Genomic DNA, 18,401 nt, shown 5'->3' with positions numbered 1-18,401 from the left:
GTTGTGTGCTTTGGAGCAAACTCCTCCTTGCTTGGCTGTTTGTGCAAACTGAACAATGCCAAAGACAGGCAATATAGCCAACTCCTCTTTAGTGTGTTACAATTTTGAATCCTAATTGAATCCTGGCACAGTTGACATACATCATCATGTGAAAAAGCCATCCTCAATCATTTATCGACAGTTACCTACTATGGTTAAGAGGTTTATTTAAAAAGATACATTTTCAACCCTTTTTTGAAATGTTGACAGAGACTCTGCTTTCCTTAGTTCAAGAGGAACACTATTTCAAAGTCTGGGCCCAAAAACCAAAATACTACTGTCTTCCCTAAAACACATCTTGTCATAGGGATAATAGGCAGGTGCTTGTCTTTCTGATCTTAAGGACCGAGTTGGTTGGTATTGTATTAACTTGTCCCTCAAATATTTTGGTGCCATACCATTTAGCCACTTAAATATAAGACATCTAACTTTAAAATTAATACAATATTCCACTGCTAGCCAATAGAGGGAGCAATGAAGGCCAGACATTAGGGTACATTTTTATACCCCAAAGAATAGTCTAGCGGCTGCATTCTGTGCCTTTTGTAACCAATGGATTTGTTTAACAGGAGTAACAGTGAGTAATCCATTGCAGTAGTCCAGCTTTGAGTTCACTAGGGCTCCTACCACTATGGCACAATCCTTTTCAGGCACATAAGGAAGAGCCTGGCGCATCAGCGATCGATTGTAAAATACTGCCTGTACTTTTCCTGAAAACTGCCCAATGCAACCCATGTCGCTTTGCCAAATGCACCCCAAGTTATTTTTTATTTGGACACATACTTCAATTTTGGGCCTAAAAATGAAGAATAAGGGGGAATGCTATTCACCTCCAGTAAATGTTTTGGTCCAAAAAGAATCACCTCGCTCTTGCTTGGATTGAGCTGCAGCCAATTAGACACCATCCATGCCCCTATTTCTTCCAATCACCTACCCAACCTGATAAGGGTGTTTTCCACTTCATCAAGCCTGATATACAGCTGAGTATCATCAGCATAAGATTGAAAACTGATGTTATGTTTTCTCAGAATATCCATCAGTGGGCAGAGATACAAGTTCAACAGGAGTGGTGAAAGTGCGAGTCCTGTGGGGCCGCGCAGATTTATGGGAGTGTTTCAGACAGGAAACCCCCCAGTTGCACTTGTTGCTTGCGCCCATTCAGGAAGGGGGTTAACCATTTAAGGGCACGCTTTGTAACATTTCCATTGGTTTTTAGACATTCCAATAGAACATTGTGATCCACAGTATTGAAAGCCACGGATAGGTTGAGCATAACGAGCAGGGATAGTTTACCATCATCTCCTGCTCACAATAAACCGTCCCTCACCGTGATATATACAGTTCGGTACCAAATTTAGGCCAAACCCCCAATTGTAGGCGGTCTAGAAACCCTCTCTTTCAATATGGTCTTCACATTGTATTGTGGCCACTTTTTCTAAAATGTTTCCAGGCCAAGGAAGACCTGCAATAGTGCGGTAGTTCTGAAGATTGTCTGGGTCCAGGTTTGGTTTCTTCACCAAAGGGGAGATAACTGATGCGTTGGAGCAATCTCGTCCTTGCCTGGCTGTTTGTGCAAACTGAAGAATGCTAAAGGTAGGTAGTTTAGCCAACTCCTCTTTAGCGTGTTCACATTTTTAGTTAGCTTGGTTTTCCGCAGACAGTTTAATCGTTCCACTATTACTTTGGCCTTTGGGTGGTACTGTATGCAAAGCTTGTGTTTGATTCCCAACAATTTGGTGATTTCACTGAAGAGTTTGTTTGCAAAGTAAGGGCCGTTGTCGGACCTCAGAATATTTATTTTATTTTTAATAAAGTTCCACATGACCGTGGGCCTCAGGGTGCACATAGAATACAGAAAAGGGGTCAGGTGTCAACAAGATCAGTGGTCAAGAGGGGTATGCGAGAAGTTAGTGAGTTGAGCCTTGGTTAAGGTTGAACAGGTAGGTTTTAATTTTCTTCTTTAATAGTGCAAGATTGTTGGCAAGACATTTAAGCCCGAGAAGTGAGCTCCATTGCAAAGGGACCTGGATGTCAAATGATGTCCCCCCAAAACACGCCACCTTGTATCTAGGCTGTGCGATGGTAGGGTAGGCAGAGGCATGTAGCTGTCTCCCTGATGTATGGTTCTTCACTCGATCAATTAAATATGTTAGACTAGCATTGGTATGGCATTTAAATGACAGTGTTAGGATCTTGTGGGTGATCATGTGTTGTACTAGCAGCCATTTAATGTCCTCCTAGCGTCGGATAAATGAGCGCATTTAGACATGCCATGGATGGCCTGAACTGCGCTGTTCTGTGCAACCTGTAGCGCTTGTATGTTTGAACGTGTCATTCCAGCTAAAGGCTGTTGCAATAATCCAGTATTGAGTTTATTAGTCCAGCAGCTAATAGCACACAATTCTTGGTTGTGAGCAATGGGCAAATGTAGTTTAGTAGCTTGGAGATAAGGCCACAGGAGGATCGGATGTAAGAGGTATGAGATATCATAGTTAGTTCAACCCCTAGTATCTTGACTTTCTTGGAAACCTCAACGATGTTACCTGCGATAAAAACAACAGTCTTGTTACAATTCAAGTGAGTTTTTTGCCATCCATGCTGGACTGCATCATAGATTTTGTTTATGGCAGCTAAATCCTGCTCATATTTCCCGCTCAGCTCAAGGACGACCTGATTGTCATCAGCATAATATGTATAATGTACACCTAGGGCGTCTAATAAGTCTAATAAGTCAAGCAGTTGCCTGATGTATATGTTGAATAGGGAGGGGGACAAGCAAGAGCCCTGGGGGATGCCACATGTCTGAAGAACAGGGCAGGAACTTTCTTCAAAGACTGCTACCCGGGTGGTCGGAGGGCAGTCCGAGGGCTGAGAAATGAGGATATACAATGGGATGCCTGGTCGGAACAATGTATGATCTCCCGAGCCTTGTCACCGGTAGAGAATGGTCCACCAGGATGAAGGCAGCAGAGAGATCCAAGAGCATCAGCAAGGTGGGATGACCTCTATCCACTATGCCAGCAAAGGTGGATTTAAGGTCCAGCATCACAGTTTCCATCCGGTGCTGGGCTCTAAAACCTGATTGGCGTGAGCCTAAAATGTGATGGTCTTCGATGTGTTTCTGTAATTGCAGGTATGCTAATTTGTCCATAATATTAAGGAAAAATGGCACGTTTGCAATAGGTTGATGGTTGCCATGAGGCGGGTGTCTGCATTGGCCTTTTTTAGTAGTGGTGTAATCCAAGCCTCTTTGAGAGTGAATGGGACCACACCTTCATTAAAGGAAAGATTGATACGTTTAGTCATCCAGGGGGCTACTAGCTCCAGCGAGTCCTTAAACACGTCTGCCGGACAACAATCAACAAGGCATGAGGTGTGTTTCAGATCACGAATGACTTTAGAGACTTGCTCTTCTGAATAGTAAGAAAAATCAAAGGTTCGAATATTGTTGGGTGCAGAGCTCGGGTCCTGAAGGACATTTATATGGTTACTACATCCCTTTGATGATGACTGGATATTGCTAATGGTCTGTCTGTGGACTGTGATCTTGGGCAAGATTTCCTGGCACCATACATAGGGCCTCATTACACGTTGTGCGGTAAAAATCGCAATTTGCCGGCATGGCGCTATTAACGTGTCCGCCTTGGCAAGAGGCCGCTAATAGCGTACCATTACGAGTACGCGGACACAAGCATAGCACCATGCCGGTAATAACCATACCGTCATGCCACTAAAACCCCAAAAAGACCCTTAGCGGCAGCGATGAAGGCGCTGATAGCACTTCCGACCTCCCGCAACATGCAAATAGAGGTCACTAATAACGGCCATCGCAATTAGCGGTCACTGTTAAATAGCAGAACCGGAAATAGCGTCATCGCACAGGAAAGGGAAGAGCACAGCGGCCATCTTTAAAAACACAATCCATTGCCATCCTCTGCCCACTGGACCTGTTTTGAGTACTTCGCTATTGGAAAGCCACAAGGACACCCTTGCCATGCCTAAGGCCATTAAAAAAACAACCGACCGCCAGCGCAAGGAGAAGTTTACCTCCGAGGAGCTAACAATGCTCACAGAGACCCTTGCAGCGAATGCCAACGTGGTATTTGAGAGCGACATGCGTGGGGAGACCCTTATTCGCAAGAAGGCAATCTGGGCAGAGGTTGCCCTGAAAGTGAGTGCAGTGGGCACCACCACCCGCACTGTCCGGGAGTGCAGAAAGCGGTGGGATGATCTCCACCTCTGGGTCAGAAGCATCCAGTCTGCGAACCACAACATAGCCACAGCAGGTGGTTCTGTTTCGCCGATAAAATTAAAGGAGTGGGAAGAGACCTGCGCCAACATGATTGGAGTTGAATCGATTGAGGGAGTCGGGACCATGGAGCATGGTGTGGCAACTACATCAGATGGAGGTGAGTGTACACATGAAAGTATGCACTGTGAATGTTCAGGTCCCCCCAAATGTGAGCCCAGAATCACCTCATGGATGCGCAAACATCCATACATGCATACAACCCTGGCCCTGTCAGTGTCAAACCCAAACACACACACATGCACACATCACCAGAGACAAGTGCCACACACAACCATGCATGGATGAGCCACTCAACAGACACATCACCTGCATCCCTACCCATGAAGTCCAAATGCTCACAACAGCATGATTGACGTATTCTGCATGAAGTACATAGAACCGTTACCAATGCCATCCCCCTCTGTGTCCCCGACAGGCTCACATACAGACAGTGAAGATCCTGGCACTGCAACTCAGGCACCCCCTGCCACAAAAAAACCAAGGCCACAGGACACAGGGGACACCCCCACGACATCAAGAGGCAAAGGGAGAAGAGTCCCCATGCAGAGTGCCAAACATCGGCGGAGCGCCACTGCTAACATACAACTGTCCACACCAGCAACAACTGCCCCACCTTCTGAAGTGAACCCCCACCACAGATTCCAGCCACGGAGGGCCCACCATCTGCTGCAACAAGTTACACAGGAGAGGTTGCAGCCACAGCGCCGCTCTCAGATGTGGAGGATCCAATGGAGTTCCCCATGGAAATTCACACCCCAACCCCCCCAGGAAGCCCAGTGGCAACTCCACAGGAAACACCTGGGTCCAGTGTCCATGGCCAGTCTGGCGAGGACAACATGGGAGGGTTCAGTAGCCCTCCGGTGGCTTCACCAGATGTCCTGGTAGCAGAGGAAGGCGCAGCAGCCACACCACCAGAACGCCAAAGTGCCCTTGACCTGGCCAGCATCAGGCAGCGTCAAGAGGACATAACTGTGCTAGTTGGGTAGCATGTGGAGGAGGCTGCCCGTCTCAGGGGGGAGATAACAGAGACTGCCAGGCACTCAAGGGAGGCGATTGAGGCCTGTACCAACAGGCTGTGTGTGGATATTGGCCAACTCAGGCAGGTCCTCACGTGGATAGCAGACGCGATGGACCGCCAGTTCCCACCACCACCAGCCGGACAGACAGCCCGTTCTACGTTATTTAATCGCGGGACTTTTCATCGCGGGGTTTTTTACTGTGAATTTTTTTTCGAAAAAAAACCCATCGCATTTTCGTTTTTGTTTTTGGGGGGTTGACCCCCCAAACCCCACGTTCACTTTATTTATTTTTTTATTCCCTTACACAAATTTTTTGAATTTTTTAACTCCCCCCCCCAGATAAAAAAACGATGAGTTTTTTTTCAAAAATAAATTCGTGGTAAAAAACCCCGCGATGAAAAGTCCCGCGATCAAAGGACGGTATACCAGACAGCCACATCATCATCCGCTAGTTCGAGGCAGACAAGCCCCCTCCACTGCACCACGTGCACCACCAGGCGCACATCAACCCACCCTCCTAATGCTAGTGGTGGCAATGGGGAATAGGGACTGCAGGGTGAACCTTCCATGCGTGCATCTGGACAACTACATTTTGACAGACACATAAGGGACTGTTGTGGGGGGAGGGGAGAAGGGTGTTTCGGGATTGTTGTGGGGGAGGGGGGAAGGGTGTTTTGGGACTGTTGTGGGGGAGGGGGGAAGGGTGTTTCGGGACTGTTGTGTGGGGAGGGGGGAATGGTGGTGGGATGGTTGGGGACATGCACTTATACATCTTTAAATTCCTTAATATACTGTTGATTAATCAAAACACGGGGTTGGACTTTATGTGTACTTTATTGGTGACAGGGTCCATTGTGTGCTTCAACACAGACACCAGTGCATTTCTACCCATATCCATCGTACAGAGTGAAACCATGTTACTCAGAAAATTTGGTTGATCAGATGCTGTCTCACATCACGTCCCTCTTGGCCATCGCCCCTTGCATGACCTGCATCCCCGTCACCTCCGTCCTCATCACCATCATCATCCTCATCAGGTGGTTGCATTTGAACGTCAGGGGGCAGTGGCACATTCCGTCTGATACACATATTGTGCAGCATGACACATGCCATGGTGATCTTGGCCACCTTCTCATGGCCGTACAGGAGAGTGCCACCCGACCTGCTATGCACCTAAACCGTGTCTTCAAAAGGCCAAATGTCTGCTCAATCACGACACTGGTACGGGTATTGTAGTCCTCTTCGTGCCGGTTCTGTGGGTTCCGTACAGGGGTAAGGAGCCACCTCTTCAGGGGATAGCCGGCATCGCCTGTATGGGGGGAAGAATGGGGACCTGTTACTGTTAAACTCTGGAGTGGCATGTACATGTCGCACAAATCAACTATGCATGCTGATTGTGATCCACGACTACCAGCATGCATGCAGACGATCTGTGTGACTGCAATGTGCAAAGGTGTACTTGACCCTGCAAGTGGACATGCCCGAATCATGCCTCCAACAGCAATTGACATGTCCTGGGTGAGGCCAGTTCTTAGGTGTCCCTGAGCCCAGGCATATTTGGTACCACAATGCTAGTGTACTGCCATTCCGACAATGATGTTGCCATGCTGTGTAGCATCACTTCACTGGTGCTATAGGTGTGTGGTTCAATGCTATGGCTAGGGGTGATCCCTTTGCATGCATTCAAGGGCACATTTCATTATTGATGTTGTGCTGCACTGATACTGTATTACCATCTTGACGACTTGTTGCTGAATCATGTATTATGCAGTGTGGCATAATGTGCAATGTGGATGTGGATGGATGTGTAATATTCGTAGACCTGGATTGTTCTCTATGTTGTGTAGCTTATAATTGCATGCGGGTTCTTCTCAAGTACATTGCAGCCTTCCCTGATGGACATTGGCGTACATCTGTATGTCCATTTGTCCTACTGACGACCGGCTACAGCCAGTTGGAGTATGTATCTCCCTCCCCAATCACACCCAGTTGGAGTATGTATTCCCCCCCCCAATCAAACTGCCATGTGCTTGCCCTGCTACTCACCAAGTAGCCACGAACGTAGTCCAGCTTGTCGCTCCATGTAGCGTGGTATGGTTGAGTTCCGCAGGACCATGGAATCATGGGTTGATCCGGGAAATCGGGCACAACAATGAATGATTATCTTGTTAGTGTCACATACCATTTGGCCATTGATGTAGTGGAATTGCTTCCTGTTTCGGTAGACTACTTCATTGTGATGTGGGACCACCAATTCCACATGGGTACAGTTGATGGCCCCAACTTTGGTGTTTGCGATCTCCTGGGCAGTCCGTGGCATCAATATGTGTTCAGGTGCATGCTTCAGGAGGGCATCGAGTACCTGGTTCAGCGTGCGTGAGAATACCGGTTGTGAGATGCCATGCATCTGCCCTACTGTATGCTGGTAGGTGCCTGTGGCCAGGAAGTGGACCACAGTCACCACCTTGAGTAGAGGGGGGATGGCAGTTCAGATGTCTATGAGGCTGACAATGTTGTCATGTATCATGTCCACAATGCTGGTGATGGTATCCCGGTCCTGACGGTACAGGGTGTGTATCTGCTCAGGGGTTAGGTTAAATGGACTGGCTCTGATCCTGGGGATTGGTGGCTGCCTCTGTGGTATGAATAGGTGCCCTGGTGGTGCTTGCTGCGCCTGTCTTGCCCTCCTCCTCTTCCTGCGTATCCTCTGTGCTGCCTGTTGTTGTTGGTGCTGCACTGCAATCATGTCCTCCGCCCATGTAATGCTGCTAGTACTGGAACCATCTTGGTGTGGAAGGGGTGTGTGAAGGGGTGTGGTGTGCTCCTTTTGTGCTACCACAGTGTCCATTGCCTCCACCTGTGCTGATTGTGTCCACCTGTGGCAGGTGAGAACACTGCTTAGTTCTATTAACGGGTGATTCACGATGCTGGTATTTGCGCCATGGCGGTAAGGGGTTTTGGGGGCTTTACCATGCCGCTATTAGCATGTCCGCTTGGCTTGTGATGGTGTGCTATTAGCGGCATGGCGTTATTTACAGGATGGAGGGTCGCAGGCACGCGGACTAGCCGCTATTAGTGGCACCGTAGTTAGCGGTGCCACTAATAGCGGTGAGCCGGGTCGTAATTGGCATGGGGATTTAGCAATACCCGTATTCCCTTACCGGTAATGTTAAATCCCTACCGCACAAATAGTCTTTTTTTAAAGTCTTTTTTGGTGGGGGAGACGGGGCGTGCCCTGAAATTCTCACAGGATCTTAAATAGTTTGCTGGTATTAGAGCGTGCCTTTTTGATCTTGTTGTTAAAGTAGATAGATTTAGAGGTAATGATGGGAGTTTTATATTGGGCTAATGTGTCTGAGCTGGGGTTTTTGCGCCAACCTCTTCCTTGTGCTCTCTTTGCCTGTCTGGTGGTAATAATGTCATTGAAGAACCACGTGTTTTTATGTGCCTCAGGTTTGATTATTTTACTTTTTTGTGGTTCTAGAATTGAGATGAGCTGTTTTATGGATGTGTTAAGATGTTTCACTAAGTGAGAGGACTCAGAGAAGTTGGTAAGCGCCTTGAGCCTGGATGGTAAAAGTGCAGTGAATTTAGATGGAGCAACGTTTGTGGGGTTGCTTGATAGTTTCTTGATTCTGGGTTGTGTGTTCATTTTCGTTGGTGGTGCAGGAAGGTGCACATTGGCATGGATCAAGAAGTGATCAGACCATGCATAAGGCATGACCCAGTCAAGCATGTGACCACCTTTATGTGTGGCCTCTTTCACCCATTATGTAAGCCCTGTGGAGTTCAGGGAGTCAATGAGTGAGGATGCCTGTTTATCTGAGGGATCGACCGCCCAGTGATTCATCTCCCCCATAATGATCAATGGGTTTTTAGGTTTAATGATATGAGTGAGCAGCTCCAGGAACTGTTCCTCAAAATATGGCATTTGTCTAGGAGGCCTATAGAAGGTCTGAATACTTAGAGCAGAGTTGTCCGAGGTCTTGATCTTAACCCATAATGATTCAGAGTCAGCCGGACTAGTATGAATTATGGTGTGGCAGTCGAGATGTGTTTTGTACATTAGGGCTACGCCTGCGCCTTTGCTGTTTAATCGGTCTGACCGAAAGATCGCATAATTAGGGGATATTGATAGTGTATCATCACTTGGTATAGATGGGTTAAGCCAGGTTTCGGTTAGGGCAAGCAAGTCGGGGCCACATTCAGAAAGATAGTCTGCCACTTCAGCTCCATGCTTAAACAATGATCTTGTGTTAAGGAGGGAGCAAGCGACAGTGGAATTAGGTGCATCATTGTTCCTATGATGAGTGCAGTACGTACTGTTAGATGAGTCATCTAGTTCAGTTTGATGTGAACAAATGGGTCCTTCAGTGTGGACCAGAGGGGCTATAGGACACATTCTGCATGTGGGTTGGGCAGGATAAGGCAGCATACACAGTGCCTTTGTGGCCAGTAAAATCTTTGTTACTTTCAGCACAGTCTTTGGGAGACCCGCCACCGACGAGATTTTTAACCATTAGGCTGGTGGGAACTGTACTTTCTTAGTGCCCGGCGTGCGTTAACAAAGAGAGAGACAAAGAGAGACAAATCAGGCAACGTCAACCAAGTGGCAGGCGAGGGGAAAGTTAGGCACATGGGAGTTACGGAGCCATGGTGCACACTGAATGCAATTCAGGGGATTAGAAAGGGGTGTAATGAAATGTTCCAATATGTACAATGCGATAAACCATTTGCCGCCAGCCTATGTCCATGCAGATGTAACAGTACAATTGCACTGGCAACGGGTCTCTACTTACTTAAATACTGCCTGACAGGGACCTGAGCAGCTGGCGGCGATGGTCGGCGAGGACCGGCAAAGACCGGCTGGACTCAGAAGTGCCAGCACTGAAGCGCCTGATGTCTCGCTTTATGTCAGGAGGGACTTCTGGGAAATGAAGTCTTCCTGTAAGGTGTGGGCAGGGCAAATTTAGTGCTGCAACAAATACAGGAATTACAACATAGATGCTATGAGAGTGTTTTTTTCTCTCTAAGGACAAACGTGAAGTTAATACAGGTGTAATTGAACAATACAGGATTCAAAGGCACAAGATGTTAGTTGACACAGTAAAAGCAGCTTAGTGATTTGCTTAGTAATTCGCTAAAGGTTGATGACAAGGTAAATCAAGGTACAGGGGTGCATAACTGAGCCTGAGCGCCTACTAAAGCAATTAATCCCTAAAGGGAGCAGGTGGTCGCTTACCCTTATATGTGAACGGCGGGACTTGTGAAGACCAGCTGGGCTCAGAAGTGATGGTGCTGAAGCGTCTGACGACTCACATTATTTCAGGAGGGACTTCTGGGAAATTACGTCTTCCCATGAGGTGTGGTCAGGAGAAAACTAGTGCTGCAACAAATACAGTTAATACAACTTAGATGCTATGAGGGTGCTTTTTCTCTATGGGGATGAACGTGAATTTAATACACGCTTGTAGTATTCACGGCACTGGAGAAGCAGGTAAGATGCTGGAGGCTAGTTTATATAAAAGTAGAACGCTTTATTATAAGTTACAGGGTAAGCTTAATTGAATGAGACAAGAGCTAGGTAAAACACATCTTGTCAGTAAGCTCTCCCCTCGTGAAGAATCCCAGCTATAACAATTGGAACCTTGATGTCCCATCAGGTTCTAGGTGACATCACTGCAATCTACTGTCTGCACAGTGTGCACCCAGTGCAGACCAATACTCCAGATACTACACAGTATAATTCAACAATACAGGATTCAAAGGCACAAGATGTTAGTCGGCACGGTAAAAGCGGCTTAGTGATTCGCTTAGTAATTCGCTAAGGGCTGTTGACAGGTAAATCAAGGTGCAGCAGCAAGTAACTGGCCGTGAGAGCCTAGTAAAGTGAATTAATCCATAAAATATTCACACATACTCAAATCACATATTCCCCACCTTGGAAATACTTCCCTGATCAAAAATGTGGCAGCCAATTTTGCATCAGCATGTATACATGGACCAACCTCATTGCATCGGGAACATGGGCATACAATTTCAACCATGCAATGAAAGTTACCGAACCTGTTTACCATGTCAATGAAATCAACATGGAGTTCTTTGAAGGGCCCAAAGAGCGGAGCAATGTCACTTTCAGGGTTTTCAAACTGTGGCCAGGATTGAACATGTGGCACGTTGTACATTTGGCCACAAATATGTACACATGCTCTGCTAGTATCCGAACAAACCAGTCTTTGCTGACATCTGCAGCAATGTGCTGCTTGGGTGCATGTGTAGGCCAGTGAAGCTGCTCCTGGGCAACGTTTAACAATTCCAAAGGCATCACTACTTCACCTGTAATGTCCTGTCTCCATACCATATCATTGGATGATAATGTATACCTTTGCTTCACCAATAATGCTTTCGCTTGGGCTGGCGCTCTTTCCTGCAACTCTACAACGTGTGCTATGGACAATGAGTTGTACAATTCCAGGAAATTACTCTTGTAGCAATGCTATAACAGGCGTCTCTCTGGCTGCTCTTGAATTAAGACATAAGGGCTCATTCAAATGTCCTAGTTGGAGAATGATCTAGATTCATTATTACAATTTACTGTTCACAATATAACTCTAAACAGTAGTCCTATTTGTGTGTCTTTTTATTGTTAGGATTGTACACATCCACTTATTGAAGTGTTGAGCTATTCATACAGACTAAGAGATGACTTTTGTATTATTTTCAAAGGTGTATGCCATTCAGGTGAATGACTACTATATACTCTGGGAGATGCATGTTTAGCTCTATTATTATGTGACCAAGATACTAAATGTACTATTATTTTTTGCTTATTCTGCAGCATATCACATTGATAATTGGAAGAATTTGAAGAAGAACTCTATGAGATTTTCTCCTGATGAAGGGATATACCCGAAATGCGTTCAGCTGAACTTTGTTGAATTTCTGTGTATTATTAAATATTACTTTTATGATTTTTGCTGTGTCCTAGGTATCTATTTGCATTATATTATTTGCATCGATCTAGTCATTGACAGTCATACAGTAAAGTGATGTGCATGGGACACAAGTGTCCTTACTCTTAGGACACTTATTTATTTCTCTCATCAATGGTCAACCTTTTGCCAGGGTTGTTGTTTCTCCCCCACACCCTGATCCCTATGCTCTAATATTCTGATTTATCCGAAGCCGAAGGTATTCCTTAATGAGGTGTGCACCTATACCTGTTTCTGTTGGTTTCTTGCCTTACATTTAGCAGCAAATAGTGCTGATGAAAAGACACATGAACAGAATAGTACTTCAACCTCTGGGATAGTGTTATATGATAAAAAATGTAGTTTGAACATCTAGGGCATATATAACTTCCTGATACATTCCCTGACCTTGAGAGCTGCTAACAATACATATTTTTATTTCATTGGCCAAGGTACAGACGTTTTTTTCCCCATTTTGCTTCTCCAAAGTTATTAAGTGACGTTCCAAGGGTTACATACCAGAATGTTCCTTCACATTCTTGTAATAGCCCTTCTGACTTGGTCAGTAAGTTGTCCCTTAGAGGCTCTCAATAAGATAGACTGTTCCTTAAATGACTGCAATGTAGATGCTTACATCATATTTGTGCTTGTGTCAGGTTAATATTCTTAAGAGACTCTCCAACATTTTTTTGGCTTGATGAGGTGAGCATTCCTAAAAGGTTTCCACTCATTTTGTAATGAAAGTATTGCCTCATATTTTCCACTGACCTCCAGCTCTTGTCAAACAAGGGCTCCTTCAGAGATTCCTCCGACCTCTTGGCTGTGTGATGGCATTCTCCTTTCAAAGGATTCTACAAACTCTTGGCACGGGAGGGAAAGCATATTTTCAGAGGCATTGTCTGCCTATTGGCTTTGCTTGGCAAGCTGTTTCTTCAGAGCCAATAAGGCGTTATATAATGTTAGATCTCCGGTCATCAAACCTGCCTCCCTTCACTACGACTTGCTAACATTTTATCAAGAGCTAAGCTGCAAAACCCTTTATAAGAACATTTTGCAATATGAGACATTACAATTAACATACACCTGTCTAATAAAGTTATACCTAGTAATGAACCTCAAGAGATTCAACAGTTTTACATTCTAGAGGGTCTCTATAAGTATAATAGACATGTTTGCAAGAGCATGAAAACTAAAGTTAACTGCAAAAGCAATTGGGCCAAGCAATTGCTGAACAGATATGGCAGGGTTTAACTTTCCGTTGTTAGTACTACAAAGCTTCACAGTTGTTGACAACAGGGCCCACTGTCGTGCACATTCTGATGTAATTGTCACGAGCTCTTTGGTTTGTAATTTACCTATAGGGAACTGTTTTTTCCAATTGTTCCAGATGCTTCATCAAAAGTAAAGTATATTCATAAAGGACGTAATTATATTTTCTTAGCACTCCTGTCCGCATCAGAAGTGGACTCTTTTGAGGTAATTCGGGCAAATGGCTCAATTTGAATAATTTTCTCAGTTCTTTTCAACATTTCAATGTTTTCAATAAATGCCCCCTTTTGTTATTGGCAAATTCTTTCTTTGAACTTTGCAATATAAAAACAATGTAATTAAATTCAAAGTATGCACTATTAAGCCATCTGTTCGCAATTTCTAACTTTGTACTGTACACAGCTGTTGTGTTGTCCCTGCTTTTTTGATGAGGCGACATACTATATGTTTTTCCTTCGTTCAGAATTTCAAAAGTTAATGCCACTTTGTTTTTCTGGTTTGAACGCGGTTTAAACTAAAACAGAGTGAAAGAACATTTACCAATCATCAAAGCCTATTGCAATCAATTATTTTACAATTTTGATGGTAGCACTATTATTAGTAGGTCTATTTTATAAGTATCTTTGGTGAAGTCTTGACCTTTTTTAGCATTGAAAAATACCACAGCTTACTATTATCCAATGACGCTCCTTGAATTACCGTAAAAAGGCATGCCTCTCCTGCTCAAATTTCAATCCAAGTTTCTGACAGGGATGCTTCAATTGAGTGTCCTATAAAAACACATGTTATACACATGTTTTCCTTAAATGTCATATAACATTAAAAACAAATGGAACTCGGGTGTGTGGCCAGCCACCTTCAAGATGGTTGTATAGACAGGGAACTCCGACAAAAGGTCCCCACTTGAGCAACTGCTGAGTGTCCAGGACTCATAAAAGTGAAGGAAAAGTCAGACGGATGCTCAAACAGCCTGGGCCTCATTCCGAATTTGGAAGAGTGGCAAAAAAGAGGTTTTAACAAAATTACCACACTTTTACCATGCCACCAATTAATGATTTTGGCCCAGAAGCAAAGGATTTACCCCGAGCATCATGCTGGAAGTAAATCCTGCACCATACTGTCGAAAAATCGGCGGAATTACTGCAAGTGGTAATTCCACCAAAATCCATATGAAGTCTTATAGACTCCAGAAAATGGGGATTTACACTGCCTACCGCCACATGTAATCCCGCTGTAAATTTGCAGGACCGAGGACGGGACCGGTCATTGAATTTGTCGGTAGGTTGGTGGGATTACTGCCAAACTACTGCTGATCTCGGAATGAAGGCCCATGTCTACTACAAGGATACTTTGGAAGCAAGTGCAGAAGAAACTGCTTGAACAGACAAGGTTCTCATGCTGATGCGCTTCCGAGTCCTTGACAAAATGGCCAAAAGAACGGATGATACAGCAGAGATCTGCCACCAGCCTGTGGGTTGACCAGTGCACTGTACCTCTGCAGCTAAAGATGCTTTCCAAAGCCAAGTTCTTTATACTTAGAACCTCTTAAAACCTAAACTGTCCTAAATCTGCAGGCCCTAATATAAAGGCATTGGGGCTTGCTTTTCACCCCAGCCTGGGGTCACTCTCTCACCCTACCCTGGGGTTGGTTTATTTTCAACCCACCTAAGGGTTTGCCTGTTTGCTCCCCACCTGGGGTTCTCTATTTCACCCCACCCTGGAGTGGGTTTGCTTTCACCCCACCATGGGGTCGGTTTGCTTTCACCCAGCCCTGGGATTGGTTCATTTTCACCCCATCTCCTGCCCAGCCCTGGTTCCCTGGGACCACCACTTACCTTTGACTTCGATGCAGTGCTTCTGTTCCCAGCATGTCCGCTCCCAATGGCCGCCATGGAAAGGGAAAACAGACTCTGTTTTCCCTTTCCCGGCAGCCATTTTCTTGGTCGTTTTATTTTTTCTGTCCCGAAACACTGCAGCGTATTGGGACAAAATAAAAAATGTTTTTAGTGCCCCGGTCATGCAGATCTTGCAGGCCGGGGTACTAATAGCTACATGTCCCTCGCAGCGGAGGCATTACAAACTCTTAGTTAGTAATGCCTCCTCCGCTCTGGGAATATTGCTTAATTAAAATAAATAGTGATCTACACTGCACCTTGGAAGACAACCTTAAAGCAACCTGGAAAAAAGTAACTCCTCTCCACAAATGGTCTTCTCTTAACATTTAATTATTGGGTCAGATACAGTGCATTAAGATGGTAATTACACACAAACTGTTATACATATTTACTATTTTGTCTTTCCTCCCAAATGTGTCTTGGTGACCCACAAGTAGAGCAAGGTTTTCTAAGTTCATCTGGGGAGACAAAAACCTCAGAGTCAGCAGTCTTAAATTGTAGGAGGATGCAAGAGTGCGCAGGCTGAACTTCCCAATTTATAACTGTGCTTTGCAGCTGCTCGACTGACGCGCATTTCGTTGTTATACAACAATGTATTCAGCCCTCTCTGGGCTACCTGGAAGAGAGTACTGGTGGCCCCTAGCAGAAGCTCTTGCAGTATTTATCTTATGCCCTTTTCAAAACTGAAACACCCTATCCACCAAACTAATACATACATATGGGAGAACATGCACACGCTAATTAAAATTCACCCTTTCAAACACTTGGAGGCCAGCATATGACATAATGACTCTGTGAAGATCATGAACTCCCCTATATATTGGCCCACATGGGCTGATCTAGGCATAAAACGAGTTAGACGCCTTCTTTGTGAAGACGGAAAGGTACTCCCCTTTGCAGACTTGATCTTGTGCTACAGCCTCCCTAGGAATCAATACTGAAAGTACAAACACAAAAGGAGTATAAATAGATACAAACAGAATTTCTAATATCCATCATAAGGTCATCCCTATTGGCCTTGCTCTTGGGGAAGCACTCCGACAGCACTGCCAAGCTGTCAGCATGGTACTCGCTGCTACTAAAGGAGTATACCCCTATTATGCTTCAAGAAAGCATATGCAGCAAATGAAAAAACTACTTAAACTGTGAGTTTACGAAGGACCAATGGGAAAAAATATTATGCTCACATAGGTTTGGTGGAAGGAAGACCAGACTTAAACTCATTCAATTTAAAATATTGCAAGACTGTTACTGGACCTCTATTAAACCGATTACTACCAGGTGAACAGATGCTTAGGTATGCCAGAGATATGGTCAAAAGATAGGGGATCGACTACATATCTTATGGAATTGCCCTAGGAAGCACCCATTGTGGCCTCAGGTTTGGAAGAAAGTAGAGGAAAACACTCGTCTGCATATACCAATTTATGGCAGGTCTGCACTACTCCATATCTTTTCAGAGTTTATTCCATCTGACCATCACACACTCAAATGGAACATTGCAGCCAAGAACAATAAATCCCAATTCTGGGGGACATGGAGTATTTTCCACTCTGCACACCAATAAGAAAAAAAGAAGAAATAAGGGAGATTAACTACTCGCGGCATTGAACAGGCTGGGAAGCCCTGATTTTTTTTTATTTTTTATTAACATTTATGAAGCGCGCAACAGCCCGTAGGCATCGTGGCGCTGTTACAAGACAACATGCCTAGTTACATAATACATTCATATTTACCTCAACCTTACAGGAGTGAAAGGGAGAAGGAGGAAGGGGGCAGGAGAGGGGAAGGACGACTGCGTTAGTTGAAAAGAGTCATTTATAGCACTTTCCAGAAAGCTGGGAGGGACGTCTCAGCTCTGAGTATGTTGGGTAGGGCATTCCAAAGTTTGGGTGCTTTATTTGAGAAACGGTTTGTGGTCATTTCATCTAAAACAATGGCATCTAATGCCATTCCATCGAAATGTTTCCATCTAAAAAATGTGCATTTAATGCATTTTTTTTCATGTTTTCTTCATTTTTTTGGGGTGGTCCCCCTCAAACCTCTTTTTTACCCTTTAAAATACACCTGAACAAAAACTTAACTCTTTACCACCTAAGAAAAAATCTATTAGAATGACATTTTTAGATGGAAAAATGTGGATGGAATGGTATTCGATGGAATGGGTTTAGATGAATTGACTAGATAACGTGGGAAACCAATCCCACCCGCTTTTGAACTTTTGATGGGAGGGATGTGAAGTTGGTTGGAGTGGCAGGTTCTTTTAGGATGTGAGGGGGTATCTCTGATGATAATTTCTGATCGATAGGGCGGGGCTGTCAGTGTTAAGCACTTGTGCGTTAGGTTGAGGGTCTTCAAGGTGATCTGATACTTAAAGGGCAGCCAGTGAGCAGCTCACCTGGCCTGCGGGATGTGGTCTCTTTTCGGGATGTTCAGTGCTGCTCTAAGGGCATTATTGTGTATGACTTGGAGTCTTTTTAGATTTTTTGCCGAGGTGCCTGCTAAAAGGACATTACAATAATCTCGTTTAGCCGCAATGGTGGCTCTGGCTATTCACAAGCAGTTCTGTTTGTAAAGGAAGGGTTTTACTTCATTTATAAGCTTAGTGGTGTGGGCAGAGGCAGAGGTGATGGCACTAACCTGAACCTGTCGCGTCATTGAAAGAGTGAAGTCTAGGTAAACCCCCAATGTCTTTACTGATGAGGAGACAGGGATGATGGAATAATCAATGGTGAAGATACAGTAGTGTTCACCAAGTTTGGATAATGTTTCTTTGGGGCCAATGAGGATAATCTCGGTTTTGTCTCCATTGAGACAAAGCCCTTTTGCCGCCATCCAGGCTTGGATGGTGGCGTATATCAGATGGAGGGCAGCAGCGTCTTGGTCATATGCGCCA

The sequence above is a fragment of the Ambystoma mexicanum genome, chromosome 9, assembly GCF_040938575.1.
Source record: "Ambystoma mexicanum isolate Mex_15411 chromosome 9, UKY_AmexF1_1, whole genome shotgun sequence".
NCBI classification, from domain to species: Eukaryota; Metazoa; Chordata; class Amphibia; order Caudata; family Ambystomatidae; genus Ambystoma; species Ambystoma mexicanum.
The sequence above is the reverse complement of the archived record's forward strand: the minus strand, read 5'-3'. Positions refer to the sequence as shown.